This window comes from Mobula birostris, chromosome 8 (genome assembly GCF_030028105.1).
Source record: "Mobula birostris isolate sMobBir1 chromosome 8, sMobBir1.hap1, whole genome shotgun sequence".
NCBI classification, from domain to species: Eukaryota; Metazoa; Chordata; class Chondrichthyes; order Myliobatiformes; family Myliobatidae; genus Mobula; species Mobula birostris.
Genome location: NC_092377.1, coordinates 128,515,131 through 128,540,160, shown reverse-complemented (window position 1 = coordinate 128,540,160; position 25,030 = coordinate 128,515,131). Strand labels below are relative to the sequence as shown.

Below are 25,030 nucleotides of genomic sequence, written 5' to 3'. Positions count from 1 at the left end.
GGGGGTGGGGGGGAATGGTGAGAGAGACCATCACTGACCTCCCATCAAAGAGAAGATTTAAATTTCTTCGGGGTAGGCATGCCTCAGAGGTTTCGCAGTGGAGCAGCAAATCAGAGTTTCTCTCTAGATACCACTAGCCCAGAGTATGTCTGTGTTTACCCTCTTTGCCGACGTTCCCTTTGGGTGAAGCATTAACCAGCTTTTCTGTCTGTCCACAGCTGCCAGTTTCCTCTCCTTGGTCAGCCCTTCGGAGCAGACTGTCTACACCTCTGTTGGGAGAAACCTCACCCTAAAATGTTCCTTCCTTGGAAGTTGTAACTTTATCTCCACCTGGATAAGTCCGGACCAGCAGAGATCTGTTAACATCAGTCATACGACTTTGCACAGTAACGTCCCAGTGAACACGGAACTGAGGGTAATCTAATATTGTCACAGGGTTAAAGTCAATCTTTTCAAGGAGTATCTACTTTATTTATTATTACACATTTACATGTAAGAGGAATTTGCACGGTGAGTTGGTCAGGGTGTCACATGCAACAAAAAACCCATTAGACCATAAGATATAGGAGCAGAATTAGGCCATTCAGCCCATCGAGTCTGCTCCACCATTTCACCATGGGTGATCCATTTTCCCTCTCAACCTCATTCTCCTGTCTGCTCCCTGTAACCTTTCACATCGTGACTGATGAAGAACTCTATTTCACAGAGTCACCACCATCTGGCTAAAGAAGTTGCTGATCTCTATTCTGAATGGCCATCCCTCTATTCTGAGGCTGTGTCCTCTGGTCTTCGACTTCCCCACCATAGGAAACATCGTCTCCACATCCCCTCAAACTAGGCCTTTGAATATTTGATAGGTTTCAATGAGATCCCCCACATTTTCAGTCCTCCAGAACCATGCCAGAATCTAGTGATTCTTGAAAGATTATTGCTCATGCCTTGTTGAAATATTCAACAATTATACGAATAAAGATGTGGAATAAAATGTGCATAAATAGATAAATACTATCATGTATTTATATTTTAACAGCATTGTGAATTGTAGTTCAAAGTGTTACTTTGCCTGATTTTTGGGACGGTAGCATGGTGGTTCGTGTGAGGTCATTCCAGCGCCAGCAACCCAGGTTTACTTCCCGCCACCGTCTGTAAGGAGATTGTATGATCTCCCTGTGATTGTGTGGTTCTCCTCCGGGTGCTCCAGTTGTCTCCAACGTGGGTCAGTAGGTGAATTGGTGACATGGGTGTAATGGGGCAGAGTGGGCTCCTTGGGCCGGAAGGATCTGTTACGGTACTGATTCTCTTTTAGAAATAGACACCAGCCCGTCCTTATTCCCATTCTCCACATTCCTGTTAACACCTCAGACTGCACCCATCTCTCTCTCACACACACACACACCTATCACACACACACCTATCACACACACACACACACCCCCACACACACACACACACACACACACACACAGACATAGACACACACACCTATCACACACAGACATAGACACACACACCTATCACACACACACACAGACACACACAGATATAGACACACACACACACACACATAGACGTACACACCCATCACACACACACACACACACACACCCATCTCATACACACAGACACACACACCTATCACACACACACACACACCCATCACACACACACACACACCCATCTCATACACACAGACACACACACCTATCACACACACACACACACCCATCACACACACACACACACCCATCTCATACACACACAGACACACACAGTCATACACATGCGCACACACACACACACACCCCTACACCTATCACACACAGACACACACACACACCCATGCACCTATCACACACAGACACACACACTCGAACACACACACACACACACACACACACACACTCAGACACACACACACACACACACACACTCAGACACACCTATCACACACACACCCAGAAACACACACACATCACACATACACACACCCATCTCTCACTCACACACACACACACACACACACCCATCACAGACACAGACACACACACCTATCACACACGGACACAGACACGCACACACCTATCACACACACACACACACCCATCACAGACACAGACACACACACCTATCACACACGGACACGGACACGCACACACCTATCACACACACACACAGACGCACACACCTATCACACACACACACCCATCACTCCCTCACACACACACACACACACACACACACACACCCATTACACACACATAGACACTCACACATACCCACACCCCATCACAGAGAGACACATACACTCACTCACACACACCTATCACACACACACTCACACTCACACACACCACACACACACACCACACACACACACACCCATCACACACACACCCAGAAACACACACACATCTCACATACACACACCCATCTCTCACTCACACACACACACACACACACCCATCACAGACACAGACACAGACACACACACCTATCACACACGGACACAGGCACGCACACACCTATCACACACACACACCCATCACTCTCTCTCACACTCACACACACACACACACACACCCATTACACACACATAGACACTCACACATACCCACACCCCATCACAGAGAGACACATACACTCACTCACACACACCTATCACACACACACTCACACTCACACTCATACACACACCACACACTCAGGCACACCTATCACACACACACACACACACACACACACACACACACACAAACACACACATCACACATACACACACCCATCACACACACAAACACACACACATCACATACACACATCACACACACCCCCATCACACATACACAGACCCATCACACACACAAACACACACGCACACACACCAGATGCTGGGATCACGACCGTTCTCAGGAGTTGGCCGCACCATTGACAACAACGTGCCCTGATAAGGAGATGTCAGACAGTCGGGGTGGGTGACTGTGTGTCTGTTGATTCTGAAGACTGAGAGGGGTCTTCAGCACACTAAAGGTCCCTGAGGATTCTCGACAGGGTGGGTACAGGGACAAAGGGTGTGATAGGGGTGATTAAACTGGAGAAGGTGCAGAAGATAATTCACAAGGATGTTGGTGTCACTGGGGGACTTGAGTTATAAGGAGCACAGGGTGCACAGAGACAGACTGATGATCACCCAGAGACATGGGGGCAGAATTAGGCCACTCAGCCAGTTCACCACCTCTCTCCTGTTCGTGTGCACAGGTAAACTCAATCCATCATCGGCAGTTTGGAGATTACTTATGCCGGGCTTGGAATAAACATACAACAGTAGAGGGAGTCATCCACGTTCGTGATGAAGGTATGCATCTGGCTAATCCTGCTCCTCTTCTGCAGAGGTCACCATCTCTGTGAGCTCTACAGTCCCTACACCCCACCACAACACAGTATAGCATTCCGGACACTACACCCCTCCCCATCTCTGTGACACTCTCAGGACCATACACCCTCCCCATCTCTATCACACTCTCTGGACACAACACACTCCCCATCTCTGTGACACACTCTGGACCCCACACGCTCACATCTCTGTGACACTCTCCCGACCCTACACCCTCCCCATCTCTGTGACACTCTCCCGACCCTACTCCCTCCCCGATCTCTGTAACACTCTCCAGACCCTCCACCCTCCACCATCCCTGTCACACTCTCCAGACCCTCCACCCTCCCTATCTCTGTCACACTCTCCCGACCCTACACCCTCCCCATCTCTGTCACACTCTCCCGACCCTACACCCTCCCCCATCTCTGTAACACTCTCCAGACCCTCCACCCTCCACCATCTCTGTGACACTCTCCAGAACCTACACCCTCCCCATCACTGTCACACTCTCTGGACCCTACACCCTCCCCATCTCTGTGACACTCTCCAGACCCTACACCCCTCCACATCTGTGACACTCTCAGACTCTACACACCTCCCCATCTGTGACACTCTCCAGACCCTCCACCCTCCACCATCTCTGTAACACTCTCCAGACCCTCCACCCTCCACCATCTCTGTCACACTCTCCAGACCCTCCACCCTCCCTATCTCTGTCACACTCTCCCGAATCTACACCCTCCCCATCTCTGTGACACTCTCCAAGCCCTACACCCTTCCCCATCTCTGTCACACTCTCCCGACCCTACTCCCTCCCCCATCTCTGTAAAACTCTCCAGACCCTACACCCCTCCCCATCTGTGACACTCTCCGGACTCTACACACCTTCCCATCCGTGACACTCTCCAGACCCTCGCCCTCCACCATCTCTGTAACACTCTCCAGACCCTCCACCCTCCACCATCTTGTCACACTCTCCAGACCCTCCACCCTCCACCATCTCTGTCACACTCTCCAGACCCTCCACCCTCCCTATCTCTGTCACACTCTCCCGACCCTACACCCTCCCCATCTCTGTCACACTCTCCCGACCCTACACCCTCCCCCATCTCTGTAACACTCTCCCCCATCTCTGTAACACTCTCCAGACCCTCCACCCTCCACCATCTCTGTGACACTCTCCAGAACCAACACCCTCCCCATCACTGTCACACTCTCTGGACCCTACACCCTCCCCATCTCTGTGACACTCTCCAGACCCTACACCCCTCCACATCTGTGACACTCTCCAGAACCTACACCCTCCCCATCTCTGTCACACTCTCCAAGCCCTACACCCTTCCCCATCTCTGTCACACTCTCCCGACCCTACTCCCTCCCCCATCTCTGTAACACTCTCCAGACCCTCCAACCTCCGCCATCTCTGTGACACTCTCCAGAACCTACACCCTCCCCATCACTGTCACACTCTCTGGACCCTCCACCCTCCACCATCTCTGTGACACTCTCCAGACCCTCCACCCTCTACCATCTCTGTCACACTCTCCAGACCCTCCACCCTCCCTATCTCTGTCACACTCTCCCGACCCTACACCCTCCCCATCTCTGTCAAGCTCTCCAGACCCTACACCCTCCCCATCTCTGTCACACTCTCCCGACCCTACACCCTCCCCATCTCTGTGACACTCTCCGGACCCTACACACCTCCCCATCTGAGACACTCTCCAGACCCTCCACCCTCCACCATCCACCATCTCTGTGACACTCTCCAGAACCTACACCCTCCCCATCTCTGTCACACTCTCCAAGCCCTACACCCTTCCCCATCTGTGTCACACTCTCCAGACCGTACACCCTCCCCCACCTCTGCAACACTCTCCAGACCCTACACCCTCCCCCATCTCTGATACACTCTCCCGACCCTACACCCCTCCCCATCTCTGTGACACTCTCCCGACCCTACACCCCTCCCCATCTCTGTGACACTCTCCAGACCCTATACCCCTCACCATCTCTGTGACATTCTCCAGACCCTACACCCCTCCCCATCTCTGTGACACTCTCCGGACCCTACACTCCTCCCCAACTCTGTCACACTCTCCGTACCCTACACCCTCCCCATCTCTGTCACACTCTCCGGACCCTACACCCCTCCCCCATCTCTGTAACACTCTCCAGACCCTACACCCTCCCCCATCTCTGTAACACTCTCCGGACCCTACACCCCTCCCCATCTGTGACACTCTCCAGACCCTACACCCCTCCTCATCTCTGTGACACTTTCCAGAACCTACACCCTCCCCATCACTGTCACACTCTCTGGACCCTACACCCTCCCCATCTCTGTGACACTCTCCAGACTCTACACACATCCCCATCTGTGACACTCTCCAGACCCTACACACCTCCCTATCTCTGTGACACTCTCTGGACCCTACACCCCTCCCCAACTCTGTCACACTCTCCGTACCCTACACCCTCCCCATCTCTGTCACACTCTCCAGACCGTACACCCTCCCCCACCTCTGCAACACTCTCCAGACCCTACACCCTCCCCCATCTCTGATACACTCTCCCGACCCTACACCCTCCCCATCTCTGTGACACTCTCCGGACCCTACACCCCTCCCCATCTGTGACACACTCTCCCGACCCTACTCCCTCCCCCATCTCTGTAACACTCTCCAGACCCTCCACCCTCCACCATCCCTGTGACACTCTCCAGAACCTACACCCTCCCCATCTCTGTGACACACTTCAGACCCTACACCCTCCCCATCTCTGTCACACTCTCCAAGCCCTACACCCTTCCCCATCTCTGTCACACTCTCCCGACCCCACACCCTCCCCCATCTCTGTAACACTCTCCAGACCCTCCAAGCTCCACAATCTCTGTGACACTCTCCAGAACCTACACCCTCCCCATCACTGTCACACTCTCTGGACCCTACACCCTCCCCATCTCTGTGACACTCTCCAGACCCTACACCCCTCCCCATCTGTGACACTCTCCAGACTCTACACACCTTCCCATCCGTGACACTCTCCAGACCCTCCACCCTCCACCATCTCTGTCACACTCTCCAGACCCTCCACCCTCCCTATCTCTGTCACACTCTCCCGACCCTACACCCTCCCCATCTCTGTCACACTCTCCCGACCCTACACCCTCCCCCATCTCTGTAACACTCTCCAGACCCTCCACCCTCCACCATCTCTGTGACACTCTCCAGAACCTCCACCCTCCCCATCACTGTCACACTCTCTGGACCCTACACCCTCCCCATCTCTGTGACACTCTCCAGACCCTACACCCCTCCACATCTGTGACACTCTCCAGACTCTACACACCTCCCATCTGTGACACTCTCCAGACCCTCCACCCTCCACCATCTCTGTAACACTCTCCAGACCCTCCACCCTCCACCATCTCTGTCACACTCTCCAGACCCTCCACCCTCCCTATCTCTGTCACACTCTCCCGACCCTACACCCTCCCATCTCTGTGACACTCTCCGGACCCTACACCTCCCCCATCTGTGACACTCTCCAGACCCTCCACCCTCCACCATCTCTGTGACACTCTCCAGAACCTACACCCTCCCCATCTCTGTCACACTCTCCAAGCCCTACACCCTTCCCCATCTCTGTCACACTCTCCCGATCCTACTCCCTCCCCCATCTCTGTGACACTCTCCAGAACCTACACCCTCCCCATCTCTGTGACACTCTCCAGACCCTACACCCCTCCCCATCTGTGACACTCTCCGGACCCTACACCTCTCCCCAACTCTGTTATGCTCTCCGTACCCTACACCCTCCCCATCTCTGTCACACTCTCCAAACCCTACACTCTCCCCATCTCTGTAACACTCCCCAGACCCTACACCCTCCCACATCTCTGTAACACTCTCCCGACCCTCCCCATCTCTGTGACTCTCTCCAGTCCCTCCACCCTCCACCATCTCTGTAACACTCTCCAGACCCTACACCCTCCACCATCTCTGTGACACTCTCCAGACCCTCCACCCTCTACCATCTCTGTCACACTCTCCAGACCCTCCACCCTCCCTATCTCTGTCACACTCTCCAGACCCTACACCCCTCCCCATCTCTGTGACACTCTCCGGACCCTACACTCCTCCCCAACTCTGTCACACTCTCTGTACCCTACACCCTCCCCATCTCTGTCACACTCTCCGGACCCTACACCCTCCCCCATCTCTGTAACACTCTCCAGACCCTACACCCTCCCCCATCTCTGTAACACTCTCCGGACCCTACACCCCTCCCCATCTGTGACACTCTCCAGACCCTACACCCCTCCTCATCTCTGTGACACTTTCCAGAACCTACACCCTCCCCATCACTGTCACACTCTCTGGACCCTACACCCTCCCCATCTCTGTGACACTCTCCAGACTCCACACACATCCCCATCTGTGACACTCTCCAGACCCTACACACCTCCCTATCTCTGTGACACTCTCTGGACCCTACACCCCTCCCCAACTCTGTCACACTCTCCGTACCCTACACCCTCCCCATCTCTGTCACACTCTCCAGACCGTACACCCTCCCCCACCTCTGCAACACTCTCCAGACCCTACACCCTCCCCCATCTCTGATACACTCTCCCGACCCTACACCCTCCCCATCTCTGTGACACTCTCCGGACCCTACACCCCTCCCCATCTGTGACACACTCTCCCGACCCTACTCCCTCCCCCATCTCTGTAACACTCTCCAGACCCTCCACCCTCCACCATCCCTGTGACACTCTCCAGAACCTACACCCTCCCCATCTCTGTGACACACTTCAGACCCTACACCCTCCCCATCTCTGTCACACTCTCCAAGCCCTACACCCTTCCCCATCTCTGTCACACTCTCCCGACCCACACCCTCCCCCATCTCTGTAACACTCTCCAGACCCTCCAAGCTCCACAATCTCTGTGACACTCTCCAGAACCTACACCCTCCCCATCACTGTCACACTCTCTGGACCCTACACCCTCCCCATCTCTGTGACACTCTCCAGACCCTACACCCCTCCCCATCTGTGACACTCTCCAGACTCTACACACCTTCCCATCCGTGACACTCTCCAGACCCTCCACCCTCCACCATCTCTGTCACACTCTCCAGACCCTCCACCCTCCCTATCTCTGTCACACTCTCCCGACCCTACACCCTCCCATCTCTGTCACACTCTCCCGACCCTACACCCTCCCCCATCTCTGTAACACTCTCCAGACCCTCCACCCTCCACCATCTCTGTGACACTCTCCAGAACCTCCACCCTCCCCATCACTGTCACACTCTCTGGACCCTACACCCTCCCCATCTCTGTGACACTCTCCAGACCCTACACCCCCACATCTGTGACACTCTCCAGACTACACACCTCCCCATCTGTGACACTCTCCAGACCCTCCACCCTCCACCATCTCTGTAACACTCTCCAGACCCTCCACCCTCCACCATCTCTGTCACACTCTCCAGACCCTCCACCCTCCCTATCTCTGTCACACTCTCCCGACCCTACACCCTCCCCATCTCTGTGACACTCTCCGGACCCTACACACCTCCCATCTGTGACACTCTCCAGACCCTCCACCCTCCACCATCTCTGTGACACTCTCCAGAACCTACACCCTCCCCATCTCTGTCACACTCTCCAAGCCCTACACCCTTCCCCATCTCTGTCACACTCCCCAGACCCTACACCCTCCCACATCTCTGTAACACTCTCCCGACCCTCCCCATCTCTGTGACCTCTTCTTCCAGTCCCTCCACCCTCCACCATCTCTGTAACACTCTCCAGACCCTACACCCTCCACCATCTCTGTGACACTCTCCAGACCCTACACCCCTCCCCATCTCTGTGACACTTTCTGGCCCCTACACCCTCCCTATCTCTGTGACACTCTCCGGACCCTACACCCCTCCCCATATCTGTGACACTCTCCGGACCCTACATCCTTCCCCATGTCTGTGACACTCCGTGGAACCTACACCCTTCCCCATCTCTGTAACACTCTCCAGACATTACTCCCCTCCCCATCTCTGTAACACTCTCCGGAACCTACACCCCTCCCCATCTCTGTGGCACTCTCCGGACCCTACACCCTACCCCATCTCTGTGGCACTCTCTGGCCCCTACACCATCCCTATCTCTGTCATACTCTCCAGACCCTACACCCCTCCCCTGTTTTTCCCAGGCCAGAAATAGGTGGCTGGTGGAGTAATGGCATCCGCACTGGGCTTTGAGGCAAATGGTCACGGGTTCAAATCCAGGTGGCTCCTTTCATGCCAATGAACTGGCCTCAACTGTTTCCTGTGGCAGAGAATTCCACAGATTCACCACTCTCTGTGTGAAGAAGTTTTTCCTAATCTCGGTCCTAAAAGGCTTCCCCTCTATCCTCAAACTGTGGCCCCTCGTTCTGGACTTCCCCAACATCGGGAATAATCTTCTTGCATCTAGCCTGTCCAATCCCTTTAGGATCTTATACGTCTCAATCAGATCCCCCCTCAATCTTCTAAATTCCAACGAGTACAAGCCCAGTTCATCCAGTCTCTCTTCATATGAAAGTCCTGCCATCCCAGGAATCAATCTGGTGAACCTTCTTTGTACTCCCTCTATGGCAAGAATGTCTTTCCTCAGATTAGGGGACCAAAACTGCACACAATACTCCAGGTGTGGTCTCACCAAGGCCTTGTACAACTGCAGTAGTACCTCCCTGCTCCTGTACTCGAAACCTCTCGCTATAAATGCCAGCATACCATTCGCCTTTTTCACCGCCTGCTGTACCTGCATGCCCACTTTCAATGACTGGTGTATAATGACACCCAGGTCTCGTTGCACCTCCCCTTTTCCTAATCGGCCACCCTTCAGATAATAATCTGTTTTCCTATTTTTGCCACCGAAGTGGATAACTTCACATTTATCCACATTAAATTGCATCTGCCATGAATTTGCCCACTCACCCAACCTATCCAAGTCACTCTGCATCCTCTTAGCATTCTCCTCACAGCTAACACTGCCACCCAGCTTCGTGTCATCCGCAAACTTGGAGATGCTGCATTTAATTCCCTCATCCAAGTCATTAATATATATTGTAAACAACTGTGGTCCCAGCACTGAGCCTTGCGGTACCCCACTAGTCACCGCCTGCCATTCTGAAAAGGTCCCGTTTATTCCCACTCTTTGCTTCCTGTCTGCTAACCAACTCTCCACCCACACCAATACCTTACCCGCAATACCGTGTGCTTTAAGTTTGCACACTAATTTCCTGTGTGGGACCTTGTCAAAAGCCTTTTGAAAATCCAAATATACCACATCCACTGGTTCTCCCCTATCCACTCTACTGGTTACATCCTCAAAAAATTCTATGAGATTCGTCAGACATGATTTTCCTTTCACAAATCCATGCTGACTTTGTCCGATGATTTCACCGCTTTCCAAATGTGCTGTTATCACATCTTTGATAACTGACTCCAGCAGTTTCCCCACCACCGATGTTAGGCTAACCGGTCTATAATTCCCCAGTTTCTCTCTCCCTCCTTTTTTAAAAAGTGGAGTTACATTAGCCACCCTCCAATCCTCAGGAACTAGTCCAGAATCTAACGAGTTTTGAAAAATTATCACTAATGCATCCACTATTTCTTGGGCTACTTCCTTAAGCACTCTAGGATGCAGACCATCTGGCCCTGGGGATTTATCTGCCTTTAATCCCTTCAATTTACCTAACACCACTTCCCTACTAACAAGTATTTCGCTCAGTTGCTCCATCTCACTGGACCCTCTGTCCCCTACTATTTCTGGAAGATTATTTATGTCCTCCTTAGTGAAGACAGAACCAAAGTAATTATTCAATTGGTCTGCCATGTCCTTGCTCCCCATAATCAATTTACCTGTTTCTGTCTGTAGGGGACCTACATTTGTCTTTACCAGTCTTTTCCTTTTTACATATCTATAAAAGCTTTTACAGTCAGTTTTTATGTTCCCTGCCAGTTTTCTCTCATAAGAGGACATGGCTTTAAGGTAAGGTGTGGGAAGTTCAAGGGGGATATTAGAGGAAGGTTTTTTACTCAGAGAGTGGTTGGTGCGTGGAATGCACTGCCTGAGTCAGTGATGGAGGCAGATACACTAGTGAAGTTTAAGAGACTACTAGACAGGTATATGGAGGAATCTAAGGTGGGGGCTTATATGGGAGGCAGGGTTTGAGGGTCTGCACAACATCGTGGGCTGAATGGGCCTGTACTGTACTATTCTATGTTCTATGTTCTATAACCCCACCGCCAGTGGGAGTGTTCAGGGATAACCACACAGCCAGTGGGCTTGTTCGGGGGATAACCCCACCGCCAGTGGGAGCATTCGGGGGGATAACCCCACCGTCAGTGGGGGTGTTCGGGGGGGGTAACCCCACCGCCAGTGGGAGCTTTCGGGGGGTAACTCCACCACCAGTGGGAGTGTTCGGGGGATAACCCCACCGCCAGTGGGGGTGTTTAGGGGATAACCCCACCGCCAGTGGGGGTGTTCAGGGGATAACCCCACCATCAGTGGGGGTGTTTGGGGATAACCCCACCGCCAGTGGGGGTGTTCAGGGGGTAACCCCACCGCCAGTGGGAGCGTTCAGGGGGTAACCCCACTGCCAGTGGGAGTGTTCGGGGGGAAACCCCACCACCAGTGGGGGTGTTCGGGGGATAACCCCACCGCCAGTGGGAGTGTTCAGGGATAACCACACAGCCAGTGGGCTTGTTCGGGGGATAACCCCACCGCCAGTGGGAGCATTCGGGGGGATAACCCCACCGTCAGTGGGGGTGTTCGGGGGGGGGGTAACCCCACCGCCAGTGGGAGCTTTCGGGGGGTAACTCCACCACCAGTGGGAGTGTTCGGGGGATAACCCCACCGCCAGTGGGGGTGTTCAGGGGATAACCCCACCATCAGTGGGGGTGTTTGGGGATAACCCCACCGCCAGTGGGGGTGTTCAGGGGGTAACCCCACCGCCAGTGGGAGCGTTCAGGGGGTAACCCCACTGCCAGTGGGAGTGTTCGGGGGGAAACCCCACCACCAGTGGGGGTGTTCGGGGGATAACCCCACTGCCAGTGGGAGTGTTCGGAGGTAACCCCACCGCCAGTGGGAATGTTTAGCGGGTAACCCCACTGCCAGTGGGAGTGTTCGGAGGTAACCCCACCGCCAGTGGGAGTGTTCAGGGGATAACCCCACCGCCAGTGGGAGTGTTCGGGGGATAACCCCACCGCCAGTGGGGGTGTGCGGAGGATAACCCCACCACCAGTGGGAATGTTCAGGGGATAACCCCACTGCCTGTGGGAGTGTTCGGAGGTAACCCCACCACCAGTGGGAATGTTTAGCGGGTAACCCCACTGCCAGTGGGAGTGTTTGGAGGTAACCCCACCGCCAGTGGGAGTGTTCAGGGGATAACCCCACCACCAGTGGGGGTGTGTGTGGGATAACCCCACTGCCAGTGGGAGTGTTCGGAGGTAACCCCACCGCCAGTGGGAATGTTTAGCGGGTAACCCCACTGCCAGTGGGAGTGTTCGGGGGGATAACCCCACCGTCAGTGGGGGTGTTCGGGGGGGGTAACCCCACCGCCAGTGGGAGCTTTCGGGGGGTAACTCCACCACCAGTGGGAGTGTTCGGGGGATAACCCCACCGCCAGTGGGGGTGTTCAGGGGATAACCCCACCATCAGTGGGGGTGTTTGGGGATAACCCCACCGCCAGTGGGGGTGTTCAGGGGGTAACCCCACCGCCAGTGGGAGCGTTCAGGGGGTAACCCCACTGCCAGTGGGAGTGTTCGGGGGGAAACCCCACCACCAGTGGGGGTGTTCGGGGGATAACCCCACCGCCAGTGGGAGTGTTCAGGGATAACCACACAGCCAGTGGGCTTGTTCGGGGGATAACCCCACCGCCAGTGGGAGCATTCGGGGGGATAACCCCACCGTCAGTGGGGGTGTTCGGGGGGGGGGTAACCCCACCGCCAGTGGGAGCTTTCGGGGGGTAACTCCACCACCAGTGGGAGTGTTCGGGGGATAACCCCACCGCCAGTGGGGGTGTTCAGGGGATAACCCCACCATCAGTGGGGGTGTTTGGGGATAACCCCACCGCCAGTGGGGGTGTTCAGGGGGTAACCCCACCGCCAGTGGGAGCGTTCAGGGGGTAACCCCACTGCCAGTGGGAGTGTTCGGGGGGAAACCCCACCACCAGTGGGGGTGTTCGGGGGATAACCCCACTGCCAGTGGGAGTGCTCGGAGGTAACCCCACCGCCAGTGGGAATGTTTAGCGGGTAACCCCACTGCCAGTGGGAGTGTTCGGAGGTAACCCCACCGCCAGTGGGAGTGTTCAGGGGATAACCCCACCGCCAGTGGGAGTGTTCGGGGGATAACCCCACCGCCAGTGGGGGTGTGCGGAGGATAACCCCACCACCAGTGGGAATGTTCAGGGGATAACCCCACTGCCTGTGGGAGTGTTTGGAGGTAACCCCACCACCAGTGGGAATGTTTAGCGGGTAACCCCACTGCCAGTGGGAGTGTTTGGAGGTAACCCCACCGCCAGTGGGAGTGTTCAGGGGATAACCCCACCACCAGTGGGGGTGTGTGTGGGATAACCCCACCGCCAGTGGGAGCGTTCGGCGGTAACCCCACCGCCAGTGGGAGTGTTGGGGGGATAACCCCACTGCCAGTGGGGGTGTGCGGAGGATAACCCCACCGCCAGTGGGAATGTTCAGGGGATAACCCCACTGCCTGTGGGAGTGTTCAGAGGTAACCCCACCATCAGTGGGAGTGTGCGGGGGATAACCCCACCGCCAGTGGGGGTGCTTGGGGGATAACCCCACTGCCAGTGGGGATGTGCGGGGGATAACCCCACCGCCAGTGGGGGTGTGCGGGGGATAACCCCATCGCCAGTGGGGGTGTGCGGGGGATAACCCCATCACCAGTGGGGGTGTTTGGGGGATAACCCCACAGCCAGTGGGGGTGTGCGGGGGATAACCCCACCACCGGCACTAGTGCCAGGGGTGGTGGTAGAGGCCACTTAGATACATGAGGGACATTTAACAGACTCTTGGCTAAGGTCATGGATGATAGAAAAATGGAGGGCCATGTGGGAAGGAAGGGTTCAATCGTGGTGAATTATCTCCAAAGGTCACGGGTTCACCCTTCACCTCCTCCAATTCTGAGTATCTGGGACATTTTCCTCACTAAATTGCGACTTATGTATTTCTATTAGAATGGAAACCACAGAGACAAGATGGGATACCAACTTCTGCATTCATTGTCATAATCATTGTTCTTTTCGTCCTGTTGGTGATCATTTTCCTGGTGATGAGTTGCAAAAGAGATTCTGCAGATGCTGGAAATCCAGAGAAACAGGCACAAAATGCTGGAGGAACTCAGCAGGTCAGGAGAGGCCTATGGAGAGGAATGAATAGTTGATGTTTCAGGCTGAGAAGGGGAAGGATGGCGGGTTCCAGGGGGAGCAGATAGATCAGGGAGGAGAAGAGAAAGGGGAAGAGAGGAGTCAGAATGGGGAATAGAAAAAGAGATGAGGAAGAGAGGGGAGGAATTACAGGAAGCTGGAGAAATCAATGTTCATGCCATCAGGTTGGAGGCTCAGATGGAATTTGAGGTGGAATTTGAGAACTTCTTGGATGCTCTGAAATTGAAAGTCTCATCTGAAAACAGATGTAACGGAAGTGACGGAGCTGAGAAAAGCTCATAGCATTTTTATAAGAGCGGGTGGGAAGAGGAAAAGTCAAGGTTACTGCGAGAAGAGTAGGTTTATAAAAGATATCAGTAGACATTTAGCCTCCAGAGATTGAGGAAGTGGGAGGAGCTGAAACAGAAACTCCTGATGTCGTATAGGACAGTCAGAGTAGGTATAATCGGCATTAACACACCGTCCCATCACGCACTCTCGGGATCAGACACACCGTCCCATCACACACCCCCGGGGTCAGACACACCATCCCATCACACACTCCCGGGGTCAGACACACCGTTCCATCACACACTCCTGGGATCAGACACACCGTTCCATCGTACACCCCCAGGATCAGACACACCGTCCCATCACATGCTCCCGGGATAGGACACACCGTCCCATCACATGCTCCCGGGGTCAGACACACCATCCCATTACACACTCCCGGGATAGGACACACCGGCCCATCACACACTCCTGGGATAGGACACACCGTCCCATCACACACTCCCGGGGTCAGACACACCGTCCCATCACACACCCTTGGGGTCAGACACACCGTCCCATTATACGCTCCTGGGATAGGACACACCGTCCCATCAACACTCCCGGGGTCAGACACACCATCCCATCACACACTACCGGGGTCAGATACACCGTCCCATCACACACTGCCGGGGTCAGACACACCGTCCCATCACACACCCCCGGGGTCAGACACAACGTCCCATCACACACCCCAGGGGTCAGAGACACCATCCCATCACACACCCCCGGGATAGGACACACTGTCCCATCACACACAATCGGGGTCAGACACACCGTCCCATCACACACCCCAGGGGTCAGAGACACTGTCCCATCACACACCCCCGGGATAGGACACACCGTCCCGTCACACACAATCGGGGTCAGACACACCGTCCCATCATACACCCCCAGGATCAGACACATCATCCCGTCACACACCCTCGCGGTCAGACACACTGTCCCGTCACACGCTCCCAGGGTCAGACACACCATCCCATCACATACTCCCGGGGTCAGACACACCATCCCATCACACACTCCCGGGATCAGACACACCATCACATCACACACTCCCGGGATCAGACAAACCGTCCCATCACACACTGCCGGGGTCAGACACACCGTCCCATCACGCACTCCCGGGGTCAGACAGACCATCCCATCATAAGCTCCTGGGGTCAGACACACCATCCCATCACACTTTTAGGGTCAGACACACCATCCAATCACACGCTCCCAGGGTCAGACACACCATCCCATCACACACTCCCGGGATCTGACACACCGTCCCATCACGCACTGCCGGGGTCAGACAGACCATCCCATCATAAGCTCCTGGGGTCAGACACACCATCCCATCACACTTTTAGGGTCAGACACACCGTCCCATCACACACTCCCGGGGTCAGACACAGAGTGAATCTCCCTCCACACTGTCCCAACGCACAATCCCAGGGTCAAACACAGACTGAATTTCTCTCCACACCATCCCATCACACACCCCCAGGGTCAGACATAACGTCCCATCACGCACTCCTGAGGTCAGACACAGAGTGAAGCACCCTCTACACTGTCCCATCACACACCCCCGGGGTCAGACACAACGTCCCATCACACACTCCCGGGGTCAGACACAGAGTGAATCTCCCTCCACACTGTCCCAACGCACAATCCCAGGGTCAAACACAGACTGAATTTCTCTCCACACCATCCCATCACACACCCCCAGGGTCAGACATAACGTCCCATCACGCACTCCTGAGGTCAGACACAGAGTGAAGCACCCTCTACACTGTCCCATCACACACCCCCGGGGTCAGACACAACGTCCCATCACACACTCCGGGGATCAGACACACCATCCCGGCATATGCTTCTGGGGTCAGACACACCGTCCCATCACACACTCCCGGGGTCAGACACACCATCCCATCACACACTCCCGGGATCAGACACACCGTCACATCACACACTCCTGGGATTAGACACACCGTCCCATCACACACTCCCGGGGTCAGACACACCATCCCATCATACGCTCCCAGGGTCAGACACACCGTCCCATCACACTTTTAGGGTCAGACACACCGTCCCATCACGCTCCCGGGGTCAGACACACCGTCCCATCACACGCTCCCGGGATCAGACACACTGTCCCATTTCACATTCCTGGGGTCAGACACAGAGTGAAGCTCCCTCTACACAGTCCCATCACACACTCCCGGGGTCAAACACAGAGTGAATCTCCCTCCACACTGTCCCAACGCACAATCCCAGGGTCAAGCACAGACTGAAGTTCTCTCCACACCATTCCAACACACACCGCCAGGGTCAGACATAACGTCCCATCACGCACTCCTGAGGTCAGACACAGAGTGAATCTCCCTCCACACTTTCCCGTCACACACTCCCGGGGTCAGACACAGAGTGAAGCTCCCTCTACACCGTCCCATCACACACTCCCGGGGTCAGAACAGAGTGAAGCTCCCTCCACACTGTCCCATCACACACTCCCGGGGTCAGACACAGAGTGAAGTTCCCTCCACACTGTCCCATCACACACTTCCGGGGTCAGACACAGAATGAAGCTCCCTCTACACCGTCTCATCACACACTCCCGGGGTCAGACACAGAGTGAATCTCCCTCCACACTGTCCCATCACACATTCCCGGGGTCAGACACAGAGTGAATCTCCCTCCACACTGTCCCAACGCACAATCCCAGGGTCAAACACACCATCCCATCATGCACTCCTGAGGTCAGACACAGCGTGAAGCACCCTCTACACTGTCCCATCACACACCCCCGGGGTCAGACACACTGTCCCATCACACACTCCCGGGGTCAGACACACCGTCCCATCACACACTCCCGGGGTCAGACACACCGTCCCATCACACACTCCCGGGATCAGACACACCATCCCATTTCACATTCCCAGGGTCAGACACAGAGTGAAGCTCCCTCTACACCCTCCCATCACACACTCCCGGGGTCAGACACAGAGTGAATCTCCCTCCACACTGTCCCATCACACACTCCCGGGGTCAGACACAGAGTGAATCTCCTTCCACACCGTCCCATCACACACTCCCGGGGTCAGACACAGAGTGAAGCTCCCTCCACACCGTCCCATCACACACTCCCGGGGTCAGACACAGAGTGAATCTCCCTCAACACTGTCCCATCGCACAATCCCAGGGTCAAACACAGAGTGAAGTTCTCTCCACACCTTCCCATCACATATTCCTGGGGTTAGACACAGGGTGAAGTTCCCTCTACACTGACACATCACATGCTCAGAGACAGGGTGAAGTCCTCTGTGTTTGTATAATTTATCAATTTTCTCTTCTTTCTTTATTCAAAGTGAAATCAGAATTCCACAAGTTTTTGAGATCGCTTTCGAAAAAGTATTGACCTCAAATTTTGTGGAAAATGAAAACCAAGGAACACTTCATTGATCTTGACTACGCTGGGCACTCGAACCTGGCAGATAATGATTTGTGGGATCCCTGCTGGTGGGAATTATTGAACAGTGAGTCAGCAGCTGCCCTGACATCGACTGGAGGAGACATGGATCCAAGCTCTGGAATCCATTGTTGGATTGTGCCGTAAAATTGTTGTTTAAATTTCTTCTGCTTATTTGTATTTTTTATATTCTCAGCGATATACATGTAATAGTTTAATGAGCTTTCCAATGCTTTCAGTCGCCCCTGTATCTTTCTGAAAACTTCCTAGTTTTAGTAGTTTGTATTGAATTACTTCAACAGAGGCAACCTCATTGGTTAACTTAAGCAATGAAATGTGTGCTATCAGTACTCTGCGATAAGAAGACCAGACCATATTTTTTTTGTGGTTTATTTTCTTTTCAATCTTTATTTTGCTTTGTTCTTCTAACACTTAATAGAAGAATGATAAGCACTCATCTTTATGCCTGATCCTTGACTTCCGAATAACCTTTGATCACAAAATCACCCAGCATGCAGACACAAAATACTGGATCTGTTGCCCCTCAGTCCTCTGGAAGATTGATTTATTGATTTTTTTGAAGAGGAACACACCCATAGAAAGCACTCCCTCAATGTCAAATGAAATGTAACCAGTCTTCATCTTAACCCTGTTTAGTGACCTCTCTAATCATGAAATTTTACCATTTTCATGTTTGATACTTGTCATGTACCCCGTGACGGGAATAAAGAACCAGCAGAAATAGAAACCACTTTGGAGTCTCGTATTGCTATAAACTACTAATATTTATTAGTAACTACGCAATACAGTAATATCAATGTAAATAAATCACACAGGTTAGCAATGATTATATATAATAGTAAGTGTGGAATATATATGTGTGAAAAACCAAGCTTCTTTAAGTCTAGGGGTAAAAAGATACAGTCTTACGATGTTGAGTAAAGTTCAGTTCAGTTCAGTTCATGGTATTTAGTTGAGTAGTGATGGAGAGACAGAGCGAGAGAGTGAGTTGAGTCTTCAGATGAGCTGATGCCGTCGATCTTCTCGTCGTCCTTCGAAATCCTTCACAAGTCACCGACTGTGACTTTGACCAGGGGAACCGGTTTTCCTGTGGTGGAGCTATCACCCCGGCAAGGGTGGACACATAGACAACTCTCCACCAGTCAACCCCTTCTTCACCATTGGAATAGCAATTTGGATCGATCCGCCTGATCGATCCTCCAAAACCCACTTTCTCTGCAGGCACAACAATGCTCATTCAGTATCCAGATCATATGTCTGAGGTCTGTATCATCTGACCTCCTATTTATTTCACCAGGCTGAGCATCACCTGTCTTTCAAAGAGTCCCTCCTTCCTTTGTCTGTGAAGGAAATGCAGAAGCAGGCAACAAGTCCTTGAAAGTAACACCAATAACCTGCTGAAAATCATAACACCGAGTGTCCATTAAATAACACTGCCTTCGGTCACCATAGCAACTTTCGAGCTGCTTGGTGCTGTCTCCAACTCCAAACTCAGTAAAAATCCAAAGTTACTTCCAATGCCTTAAAGTGACAGTCCAGCTGTTAATCTTCCTCTCTCTCTCTCTCTCTTTTCAAAAGCAACATATCGGTGGTAAATAATTCTCTCTCTCTCTTTTCAAAAACACAGTTAATAGGGGTACTCCAGGATCTCCTCACATACTAAGCCAACTGAGAATATTACTTTAAACATCAGGGTGTTTGGTATGAATTTCTAAGATTTTAATCATGTTATGTTCTAATTCACATTTAGTAGGATAATGTGGTTACAGTATAGAAACTGGCCTTCCACCCCAACATCCCCCACTGATCTTTTTGGCCCATCTATGCTAATCCCAGTAGTCCCCATTATGCCTTGTATCTTGATGTGTCGATCTAAATGCTTCTGATTATGTCTGACTCCACCAGCCCATTCCAGGTACCAAAATCCTATGGGAAACCACTGTACTTTTAATACTTTGTATAAGCTGTCAGATAAATTAATGTAAGATTAAAGTGTAGCTTAATCATTTGTATTTTTACCAAAGTTGTAGTTTTATCATAATTTCAACTCTTTAACAAACTCATGTATTTTTCATGGTAGTGATGGTTCATCCACACTCACTGGCAGAAAGCGATATAGCAGCTAAACTAACGGTTTATCACCTTTCTCATTTTTCTTTGGCTAAATATTAGCACATTACTGTGTTAGGGAACTGGAGCTGCAGCTCGATGACCTTCGTCTGGTCAGGGAGAGTGAGGAGTTGATAGAGAGGAGTTACAGGCAGGTGGTCACACCAGGGCCACAGGAGGCAGACAAGTGGGTCACGATTAGGAGGGGGAAGAGGAAGAGTCAGGTAATAGAGAGTACTCCAGTGGCTATGGCCCTTGACAATAGGTACTCTTGTTTGAGCACTGTTGGGGGGGAGAGCTTACCCGGGGGAAGTGACAGTGGCCGTGCCTCCGGCACAGAGTCCGGCCCTGTAGCTCAGAAGGGTAGGGCAAGGAAGAGGAGGGCAGTAGTAATAGGGGACTCGATAGTAAGGGGGTCAGATAGGCGATTCTGTGGATGCAGTCAGGAGACCCGGATGGTAGTTTGCCTCCCTGGTGCCAGGGTCCAGGTTATTTCTGATCGTGTCCAAGATATCCTGAAGTGGGAGGGTGAGGAGCAGAGGTCGTGGTACATATAGGTACCAATGACATAGGTAGGAAAAGGGATGAGGTCCTGAAAGGAGAATATAGGGAGTTAGGAAGGGAGTTGAGAAAAAGGACCGCAAAGGTAGTAATCTCGGGATTACTGCCTGTGCCACACGACAGTGAGAGTAGGAATGCGATGAGGTGGAGGATAAATGCGTGGCTGAGGGATTGGAGCAGGGGGCAGGGATTCAAGTTTTTGGATCATTGGAACCTCTTTTGGTGCAGGTGTGACCTGTACAAAAAGGACGGGTTGCACTTGAATCCTAGGGGGACCAATATCCTGGCAGGGAGATTTGCAAAGGCTACTGGGGAGACTTTAAACTAGAATGCTGTGGGGTGGGAATCAAATTGAAGAGACTAGGAGAGAGGAGGTTAGTTCACAAATAGAGAAAGCTAGTAGACAGTGTGTGAGGGAGGATAGGCAGGGGACAGAGAACGGGAGCACTCAGACTGGAGATGTAGGGGAGAAAGAAGAAAAAGGTAACAAAGTTGTTTGCTCCATTAAGGATAAACAGAAAGTAAGAGGTGGAGAGTTTATTAAATGCATCTATTTTAATGCTAGGAGCATTGTAAGAAAGGTGGATGAGCTTAGAGCATGGATTGATACCTGGAAGTATGATGTTGTAGCTATTAGTGAAACATGGTTACAGGAAGGGTGTGCTTGGCAACTAAATATTCCTGGATTCCTGGATTTCGTTGCTTCAGGTGTGATAGAATTGGAGGGGCAAGAGGGGGATGTGTTGCATTGCTTGTAAGAGAAAATATAACAGTGGTCCTCTTTCAGGATAGATTAGTGCAGGGGTCCCCAACCTTTTTTGCACTGCGGACCGGTTTCATGTTGACAATATTCTTGCGGACCGGCTGACCGGGGGGGGGGGGGGCGGTTGGTTGCCAACGGACAAGAGTAGCTGTCAAATACGTTGTGTTTACCAAGATAAAGACTACAATGACCATGAAGCCTTGCGCGGGTACCAGAGCACATGTTTGACTTGCGCATGCGTGCACCTGCCGATTATTTTTCTACAAATCGTTTTTGGCCATTCTGTTCGGGGAGGGGGTGTTAATCACGACCAGAATATCGGTGATAAGTGGCTAATACACTCAATTTCGTTTCTAAAAGGGTTTATCTAACGAATTTAATATTAAACACACACCGCATATTTTCCTCGCACGAATATAGCGATAAGTCAATTATCAGGGGAGCTTGAAGTAAGTATTGAACCAACTTCCAGTAGAAGTGTCAGAAACAGGTTCGATATTATCATTTAAAGAAAAATTGGACAGGTATATGGACAGGAAAGGAATGGAGGGTTGTGGGCTGAGTGCAGGTCGGTTGGGACTAGGTGAGAGTAGCGTTCGGCACGGACTAGAAGGGCAGAGATGGCCTGTTTTCGTGCTGTAATTGTTATATGGTTATATAAGTCAATAGCATCATAACATTTTAAGTAATGTTTGGATATTAAACACACTGCGCATATTTTCCCGTATGAACATATAAAATTATTGCAACGCACCAATATCGCTGAATCAGTGGGAGCCCTGGGCTTGTTTACCTGCAACAAGACGGTGCCATCGAGGGGTGACGGGAGACACCGATACTCGAAGGGGGTTCCTTATGTCCAGTCTATTCCGCAATTTAATTTTTGTTACATTCATCGCAGAGATGTGTTGGAAATGGAAGCAACGTTTTCAGTGCTTTCGTGGCTATCTCAGGATACTTAGCCTTGGCTTTGATCCGGATTGCCGGCAGAGATGTCAAACGTACTTCTCAGCCCACCATCATTTGCAAGCTCGAGGAGTTGATCTCCTTCCCGCGCTGACACGGATGATGCGCGGGTAATGACCTCGCGTGCGTAATGGCTCAACAGTGGCTGTGACAGGGAATGAGGAAAGGTGCAGCTGACTCATATCGCCAAATCATATCGTTTCCTCGCGGCCCGGTGGTTGGGGACCGCTGGATTAGTGGACTCGTCTAGGGAGGCTATTTGGGTGGAATTGAGGAATGGGAAAGGTGTAGTGATGCTTATAGGGGTGTATTATAGACCAACTAATGGGGAGCGAGAATTGGAGGAGCAAATCTATAGAGAGATCGCAGATATTTGTAGAAAGTACAAGGTTGTGATTGTGGGAGATTTTAATTTTCCACACATTGACTGGGAAGCCCATTCTGTAAAAGGGCTGGATGTTTTTTTTTATTTTTTTAGATTATGAGAACACTCAGTCCATTTTATATTGTCATTTTGAAATGCATACATACATGTTTGGAGTTTGTAAAATGTGTGCAAGGTAGTTTTTTGCAGCAATACATAGAGGTACCAACTAGAGAAGGGGCAGTGTTGGATCTCCTGTTAGGGAATGAGATAGGGCAGGTGACAGAGGTATGTGTTGGGGAGCACTTCAGGTCCAGTGATCACAATGCCATTAATTTCAATATAATTCTGGAGAAGGATAGGATTGGACCTAGGGTTGAGATTTTTGATTGGAGAAAGACTAACTTTGAGGAGATGCAAAAGGATTTAGAAGGAGTGGATTGGGACAACTTGTTTTATGGGAAGGATGTAATAGAGAAATGGAGGTCATTTAAAGGTGAAATTTTGAGGGTACAGGATCTTTATGTTCCTGTTAGGTTGAAAGGAAAGGTTAAAAGTTTGAGAGAGCCATGGTTTTCAAGGGATATTGGAAACTTGGTTCAAAAAAAGAGAGATATCTACAATAAATAAATGAGGTGCTCGAGGAATATAAAGAATGTAAAAAGAATCTTAAGAAAGTAACTAGAAAAGCTAAAGATATGAGGCTGCTTTGGCAAGTAAGGTGAAAATAAATCCAAAGGACTTCTACAGTTATATTAATAGCAAAAGGATAGTGAGGGATAAAATTGGTCCCTTAGAGAATCAGAGTGGACAGCTATGTGTGGAGCCAAAAGAAATGGGGGAGATTCTGAACAATTTCTTTTCTTCAGTATTCACTAAGGAGAAGGATATTGAATTGTGCAATGTAAAGGAAACAAGAAGGGTAGTTATGGAAAGTATAATGATTAAAGAAGAGGAACTACAGGCGTTTTTAAGGAATATAAAAGTGGATAAGTCTCCGGGTCTGGACAGGATATTCCCTAGGACCTTGAGGGAAGTTAGTGTGGAAATAGCAGGGGCTCTGACAGAAATATTTCAAATGTCATTAGAAACGGGGATGGTGCCAGAGGACTGGTGTATTTCTCATGTTGTTCCATTGTTTAAAAAGGGTTCCAAGAGTAAACCTAGCAATTATCGGCCTGTGAGTTTGATGTCAGTGGTGGGTAAATTGATGGAAAGTATTCTTAGAGATGGTATATATAATTATCTGGATAGACAGGGCCTGATTAGGAACAGTCAACATGGATTCGTGCGTGGAAGGTCATGTTTGACAAATCTTATTGATTTTTTGATGAGGTTACTAGGAAAGTTGATGAGGGTAAAGCAGTGGATGTTGTCTATATGGACTTCAATAAGGCCTTTGACAAGGTTCCACACAGAAGGATAGTTAGGAAGGTTCAATCGTTAGGCAATAATATCGAAGTAGTAAAATGGATTCAGCAGTGGCTGGATGGGAGATGCCAGACAGTGGTGGTGGATAACTGTTCGTCAGATTGGAGGACAGTGACTAGCGGTGTGCCTCAGGGATCTGTACTGGGTCCAGTGTTGTTTGTCATATATATTAATGATCTGGACGATGGGGTGGTAAATTGGATAAGTAAGTATGCAG

The 25,030-nt window shown here is 51.6% G+C and overlaps 1 long non-coding RNA gene across 1 annotated transcript; it reads left to right on the top strand.

Moving 5' to 3' along the window:
• The first annotated feature begins 221 nt into the window (after nt 1-221).
• On the top strand, nt 222-19,349 carry LOC140201695 (uncharacterized). The gene is made up of 4 exons (XR_011886938.1): nt 222-415; nt 3,256-3,352; nt 14,626-14,795; nt 18,498-19,349. It is a non-coding gene; the product is annotated as an uncharacterized lncRNA (long non-coding RNA).
• The last annotated feature ends 5,681 nt before the right edge of the window (nt 19,350-25,030 follow it).